Source organism: Neoarius graeffei, chromosome 16 (genome assembly GCF_027579695.1).
Source record: "Neoarius graeffei isolate fNeoGra1 chromosome 16, fNeoGra1.pri, whole genome shotgun sequence".
NCBI lineage: Eukaryota > Metazoa > Chordata > Actinopteri > Siluriformes > Ariidae > Neoarius > Neoarius graeffei.
In genome coordinates this window covers 52,350,468-52,358,575 of record NC_083584.1, presented here as the reverse complement: position 1 = coordinate 52,358,575, position 8,108 = coordinate 52,350,468, and the positions used below count along the sequence as shown (strand labels likewise).

At 42.3% G+C, this 8,108-nt stretch overlaps 1 protein-coding gene across 4 annotated transcripts in view; it reads left to right on the top strand.

Moving 5' to 3' along the window:
- The first annotated feature begins 3,017 nt into the window (after positions 1-3,017).
- Positions 3,018-8,108, top strand: part of zgc:86598 (STKc_CK2_alpha domain-containing protein) — a 103,723-nt gene continuing 98,632 nt past the window's right edge. For all 4 annotated transcript variants that reach the window (XM_060943160.1, XM_060943159.1, XM_060943158.1 and 1 more), the window contains exon 1: positions 3,018-3,081. The gene's annotated coding sequence lies outside the window, so the exon portion shown is untranslated. The remainder of the gene's footprint in view (positions 3,082-8,108) is intronic.

The following is an 8,108-nucleotide window of genomic DNA, read 5'->3' as shown; positions in this document are numbered from 1 at the left end:
AAGTCTAAGTTAGTAAAAGTCAGACAAAAAAAGTCAGACAAGTTCGTTAGAATCTAACATCTGGTCTGGTGATCTAACCTTGTCAGATATAGGGTCATCTTGCTGCTGTCCAAAATAGTCCGCCATTTGTCCCTGGCGACCATCGCGATGGGCAATCCGAACTTTATGTTGGTGATTTTCTGATATCTTTTCTTCATAGTTTGGCTTTCGCCATTTCCACCAACGGAATGTCGTTTCATTATCTCATTCAAGAGAACATAAAGTTAAAGACGAGCAGGCGATAAATGCAGACGAAATGCAGATGTGAAAAAACAAACAATATGGTTGAGTGTCGCGGGTTTTCTCATTCTCTCGCGCGTATCATTAATAGCACCATCTGTATGCTTTATTGGTAACTGCTAAGACATTGGGTGGGCTCAAGTGTGTACCCCGCAGCATACCGAATTCCGCTCGTTTCATATGCGTGCTCATAGGCGCCAACTTCATGTCAACATTGGGGGGTCAGAATTATGTTCTTGCACTGTGACATCATGACATCGGCAGTGTATGTAGTTGAATATCAAAGACTCAGTTGTAAGTCATTTTCATTCATTACTATTCACCATTGCAAGTGGGAAGCGCCCATTTTAACGATAACTTATTATGATGCATTAAAAAAATCTCACGACTTTAAACATTGTATGAAACACAATTTATTCAATAAACAAATTTAGTTTCATGCAATTTTCTTTGAGATGAATTCGGCAGACAACTGTACATGAATGTAGTTTCTGTTAAGAGTTAATGGATATGACAAAGTTAATTTTAATCTTACTTACAAACTTTAACAACACATCTCTTTCATGGCCACGGAAATTAACAAGTAGGCAGTGAGAAAATCATATTCATGAACATGAGAAAATCATATTCACCCTAATAACCCATCAGCCCTAAAACTTCGCAAAAACATCACTCCTTCTGTCACAAGCGCTGAACTCATTGGTAATTTTTTTCAAATCAATGTGGTCTGTATGTTCCTTGTGTGTGTAAAGAACAGCCAAGTAATTCAGTCTCGGAGCAGTCATGGTGCTCCGCAGGTAGGTCTTAAGTCTGCGCAAAGCACTAAAGGACGTGTAAATTTTGCGTAGTGAAACCTGTCAATCACTCACTGCCAACCATTGGAATATTGCAAGCGGAAAAGGGGGCGGGTCATGTCTGATCATAACATTTTAGGTGACGTTTCTATAGATTACTTATTTTGCATTCAAAGCTAGACTATTATTTGTTTAGGTGGTTTCAATCGTCAGTTAACATGAGTTCATCTGTACTGTTTACTACTTTTTTCATTATTGGGGTGTTTTTGCCCCCCCAACTTTATCTTTGGGGGGTCAAAAAGGTCCGTGCCCCCGCAGATGGCACCAGTGAGCGTGCTTCATCTGCGCGCGCATGCCTCCAGCATTCACTCCAATCCCCCCGTTACGCTGATCGGTGTACCGACTGGGGAATCGGCATATACCGCAGGGTACACACTTGGATCAATCCATACAATGTCAGACACGAAAAGCGGAAAGTCAATTATTAATTTTCGTCAACATAAACGTATCAAGTTATATATTTTTTAACTAATCATGTGTAGTAAGGGCAGGTGGGAGATTTTTATGTTGTCAGCAGGAGGTCGGGAGGATTTTCTAAATGTTCCCTAAAGCGGGAGATCTCCCGCCCATGGTGGGAGAGTTGGAGCCTCTGTGTTATGCATGTATTGTCCATGTATTTTCTATTTGGTCCAAATAATAATAATAATAATAATAATACAATCTGCAGTAATCTTCCTGAATGTTTCTGTAATGATAAAATGCATTGAATACTGTACATTATGATTAAACACAAAACACCCCCACAAAAATAATTCACACACGTGTAAATAACATGTTCAGTTTGTGTTTTTTTTTTCCTCAACAGTTAGATGAATAACGGGTGGCACGGTGGTGTAGCGGTCAGCACTGTTGCCTCACAGCAAGAAGGTCTTGGGTTCGAGCCCGGTGGCCGGCGAGGGCCTTTCTGTGCGGAGTTTGCATGTTCTCCCCGTGTCTGCGTGGGTTTCCTCCGGGTGCTCCGGTTTCCCCCACAGTCCAAAGACATGCAGGTTAGGTTAACTGGTGACTCTAAATTGACCGTAGGTGTGAATGTGAATGGTTGTCTGTGTCTATGTGTCAGCCCTGCGATGACCTGGCGACTTGTCCAGGGTGTACCCCAGGCTCCAACTTGCCTGCAACCCTGTAGAACAGGATAAAGCGGCTAGAGATAATGGATGGATGAATAACATGCCCAGTTTTGTGTAGCTTCCTAGGCAGAGATATGACCGGACCGATCCGATGTGTGTGGTAATATGGCGGCCAGATCGCTTCACTCTGACTAGCCGATAGGCCTCCAGATATTTTACGTAGATATTATGCTGCATTCATGTGCTATGGGAATTATGGTAAATACCAAACGCCGACATGGAAAACACACATGAACGCCCCCTCTTGTGGTATTTTCCACTGGGCAACTCGTAGAAAATTTTGATACACGAGTTGCCGAGATGAGATGAACTTTAACCTTTTCAACATGGCGGCGAGCGGTACAAGACACTTGAATGCTAAGCATTGTACGCTACTAAAGTTTTTTTTTTACTAGTACTAGTGGGTAGTTTTTGGTGTCTATGCAATGTTGCGTCATTAACAAGTGTAATATAATACATTAGAAATCCGTTTCCTTTAAAAATGCGTTGTTATGGTTTGTTTTTACCTATCCAGAGCAGACGCTATTGCTAACGATAGCTAACTAACTATTGCTAACTTGAATCTGGTCCACCATCTTTAATTTGTCAACCACAACAAAAGCATGTGAACACAACACACTGGTAAATACCACTTCCCAACTGGAAAATATCATCTTCCCAGAGTGTCGAAAACTGATTGAAGCCCCACTCATTTTTAAAAAAGGCTGAATCTGTGATGGCGCCCCTACAGGTGCGGATGTCTTTCTCCCCTCTTTACTCCAGCTAAACCTGTTTGCCCGTCTTCAAGACCCGCCATATTGTCAGCCTCAAAGAGCCAAGAGGTAATGCATGCTGTCTGTTTGAAATATTTATTGAGTGTTTAACCTGAAGTTGTAAGAAGCTGATAAAACTCAGCTTGTGAAACGGCTTTTCATATTAGCTCCCTTCCATGCTTTTATGATTTACCAAAAAAAAAAATATATTGTGGTGTGGCTAACTAGCTATGCTAGGCTATGCTAGGCTAACAACAATAAAAGCATTGAATCCCCTGAACCCGGAGGTTTACCGAGACTCGGCAGTAGCATTGAGGCTACAACTGGCGCTAGTAGCAGGTGGTGCGGTATCTGTCCGGGTTAGCCAGCACACGGTACTGACTGCTACCTGTGTAACCAGCCACTGTAGATCATGTGCTTCAGGTCAGTTATCTGTGCAGTTCAGAAACCTGGCTGAACTTTACTTGGTGAAGCGGAGTGAGTTTGCGGCTCTCATCACTTGGGAGTGTTAGCGAGCTGCTACCCGGCAAAGCAAACTAGCTGAAGGCAAGCCGAGCGGCTCAGGGAGAACTCTCGCTTCTTTCTTTACTCCACACACAACGGAAATGTGGCCGAGGTTCTCCTGCAGTTCTCTGTGTAATCACCATTTCTCAGCTGTCTTAATCAAGCAACAGGAGCGGAGTGGAGTTAACTCAGCTCAGCTCATTAACACGACTAGTCTTAACCTACTGACCTAAACCTGGGGAGAGGAACCTGATGGTTTGAGCTTTCTGCTTCACGATATGGCCCTTTTTTTACTAAACACTGATACAGAGTCGACTTTATTGCAGTTTAATATCAATCTACAGGTGTTTTCTGCTCGTGTGTGTATAATAAATATATAATATACACACACACACACACATTTTGTGGGTATATATAAAATATATATACATACACACAAAATGTATATTTGTGTGTATATATTATATACAGATGCGTGCGTGCATATTTTATATACACGTGTGTGTATTTTATATACGCGTGCGTGTGTGTATTTTATATATGCGTGCGTGTGTATTTTATATACACGTGCGTGTATTTTACATACGCGTGCGTGTATTTTACATACGCGTGCGTGTATTTTACATATGCGTGCGTGTATTTTACATACGCGTGCGCACTTGAGTGTATTTTACATACGCGCGTGTGTGTATTTTACATACGCGCGTGCGTGTATTTTATATACACGCGTGCGCACATTTTACATACACGCGTGCGCGCGTGCGTGTGTTTTATATACACGCGTGCGCGCGTGCGTGTGTTTTATATACACGCGTGCGCGCGTGCGTGTGTTTTGTATACACGCGTGCGCGCGTGCGTGTGTTTTGTATACACGCGTGCGCGCGTGCGTGTGTTTTGTATACACGCGTGCGCGCTGTATACACGCGTGCGTGCGTGTATTTTATGTACACGCATGTGCGCGTGCGTGTGTATTTTATATACACGTGTGCGTGTGTATTTTATATACACGTGTGCGTGTGTATTTAATATACGCGCGCACGTTTTATATACGCGCGCGCGTTTTATATACACGTGCGCGCGTGCGTGTATTTTATATACGCGTGCGCGCGTGCGTGTTTTTTATATACGCGTGTGTGTATTTTATATACGCGTGCGCGCGTGCGTGTATTTTATATACCTGTGCGCGCGCGTGTATTTTATATACGCGTGCACGCGTGCGTGCGTGTATTTTATATACGCGTGCACGCGTGCGTGCGTGTATTTTATATACACGTGCGCGCGTGCGTGTATTTAATATGCGCGCGTGCGTGTATTTAATATGCGCGCGTGCGTGTATTTAATATGCGCGCGTGCGTGTATTTTATATGCGCGTGTGCGCGCGTATTTTATATGCGCGCGTGCGCGCGTATTTTATATGCGCGCGTGCGCGCGTATTTTATATGCGCGCGTGCGCGCGTATTTTATATGCGCGCGTGCGCGCGTATTTTATATACACGTGCGTGCGTGCGTGTAGTTTATATACACGCGCGTGCGTGTATTTTATATACAGTGGTGCTTGAAAGTTTGTGAACCCTTTAGAATGTTCTATATTTCTGCATAAATATGACCTAAAACATCAGATTTTCACACAAGTCCTAAAAGTAGATAAAGAGAACCCAGTTAAACAAATGAGACAAAAATATTATACTTGGTCATTTATTTATTGAGGAAAATGATCCAATATTGCATATCTGTGAGCGGCAAAAGTATGTGAACCTTTGCTTTCAGTATCTGGTGTGACCCCCTTGTGCAGCAATAACTGCAGCTAAACATTTCCGATAACTGTTGATCAGTCCTGCACACCGGCTTGGAGGAATTTTAGCCCATTCCTCCGTACAGAACAGCTTCAACTCTGGGATGTTGGTGGGTTTCCTCACATGAACTGCTCGCTTCAGGTCCTTCCACAACATTTCGATTGGATTAAGGTCAGGACTTTGACTTGGCCATTCCAAAACATTAACTTTATTCTTCTTTAACCATTCTTTGGTAGAACGACTTGTGTGCTTAGGGTTGTTATCTTGCTGTATGACCCACCTTCTCTTGAGATTCAGTTCATGGACAGATGTCCTGATATTTTCCTTTAGAATTCACTGGTATAATTCAGAATTCATTGTTCCATCAACGATGGCAAGCTGTTCTGGCCCAGATGCAGCAAAACAGGCCCAAACCATGATACTACCACCAACATGGTTCACAGATGGGATAAGGTATGCTGGAATGCAGTGTTTTCCTTTCTCCAAACATAATGCTTCTCATTTAAACCAAAAAGTTCTATTTTGGTCTCATCTGTCCACAAAACATTTTCCCAATAGCCTTCTGGCTTGTGTACGTGATCTTTAGCAAACTGCAGACGAGCAGCAATGTTCTTTTTGGAGAGCAGTGGCTTTCTCCTTGCAACCCTGCCATGAACACCATTATTGTTCAGTGTTCTCCTGCTGGTGGACTCATGACCATTAACATTAGCCAATGTGAGAGAGGCCTTCAGATGCTTAGAAGTTACCCTGGGGTCCTTTGTGACCTCGCCGACTATTACATGCCTTGCTCTTGGAGTGATCTTTGTTGGTCGACCACTCCTGGGGAGGGTAACAATGGTCTTGAATTCCTTCCATTTGTACACAATCTGTCTGACTGTGGATTGGTGGAGTCCAAACTCTTCAGAGATGGTTTTGTAACCTTTTCCAGCCTGATGAGCATCAACAACGCTTTTTCTGAAGTCCTCAGAAATCTCCTTTGTTCGTACCATGATACACTTCCACAAACATGTGTTGTGAAGATCAGACTTTGATAGATCCCTGTTCTTTAAATAAAACAGGGTGCCCACTCACACCTGATTGTCATCCCATTGATTGAAAACACCTGACTCTAATTTCACCTTCAAATTAACTGCTAATCCTAGAGGTTCACATACTTTTGCCACTCACAGATATGCAACATTGCACCATTTTCCTCAATAAATAAATGACCATGTATGATATTTTTGTCTCACTTGTTTAACTGGGTTCTCTTTATCTACTTTTAGGATGTGTGTGAAAATCTGATGATGTTTTAGGTCCTATTTATGCAGAAATATAGAAAATTCTAAAGGGTTCACAAACTTTCAAGCACCACTGTACACACACGTGCGCGCGTGCGTGTATTTTATATGTGCACGCGTGCGTATATTTTATGCCTCGGTCACAACCGGCCGTACGTGCTCCTACGGCCAGTCTACGTGCAAAAAACGCAAGAAACGCATGGAGGGCGCGTGTGTGAAGTGCTGATTTTCGAGCTGTAGACTGGCCGCAGAGGTTCTTTGTCATGTCAAACAAACTCTAGGGACGCTTACGTTTTTTTCAGGTTGCAAGACAAACTTACGGCCAATGTGCCTCTTTCTCCACGAACAAAAAAAACGCAGCGATTTTGGGAAACTCCAAAAATCGCACGGCCAAAAAATCGTACTTCCGGTTGTGACCTAGGCTTTATATACACGTGCGTGTGTATGTGTATTTTATATACACGTGCGTGTGTGTGTTTTATCTGTATGTAAAATATACATCCATCTATCTATCTATCTATCTGTCTGTCTGTCTATCTATCTATCTATCTATCTATCTATCTATCTATCTATCTATCTATCTATCTATCTATCTAAATAATCTCTCACCAAGAAATAAGGATACAAAAAAGGTTACAGATATCACTTAGAAAATTAGCAGCAAATACCAAGTTAAAACAAATGAGTATTTGTTGATTTAGAAGTCTTTAACAATTATAGAAATAATTGTTACCTCTCAAGTGCATTCTTATATGCTTTTTTTTTTTTGTAATGGATAATAATCTACAGCTCTTTAGAGGTGTCTCTTGGAAGCTGTCTTAAAAAAAAAAAATCCAAATGATTAAGGAGAGCATGAGGGTCATTCCTTAGACCCTGGGCACACTACAGCTCATGATGTGTTTGCAAATACTTGCTAATGAAAAATTGGTAGAATCGCCTACAGTCATGCAATTCATGACAATTGATCTCCGAGCTTTGCGAGTTGTTTTTTGTCGTCTTTCCACCTCATGAGTGGCCATAAACATTGTGAAAACTTTCAGTGCATGCATTGAAACTTGGTGGTACTGTTTTTGTCTGCGAATACTTGCAGATGGGTTTGGGAATACTTCCCGAAGCTCAGGGAATCTTAGCTGAGTCTCTTGAGATGTATTTGTCTCGAATCCATGTGCCTGATGCTCATGGGAGCCTCATCAACACAGCGGCTCACCATAGCCTAACCTTAGCTGAGACTTAAAGGGCATATCACGGGTAAATTCAGGAGCAAGATCAATGTAGTTCTCCTATTTTATATTAAACTTTGGTCAAATAACTGGAACATTCTGCATTCTCTGCAATTTTTTTACGTTGTGCAATACCAGAAAAATTCAGTTGAAATCAAGCCATTTGAGGCGAATTGGTCCGCCTCTGAAAAAACTTGGCATTTGGATTTCCCGGCAAGCATTGATTTTCGTGACGTCATCTGCGGGACGCCTCCCTCTGAATCCTACGTCAGCGCTGGTTTGTCTATGAGAAAACGATC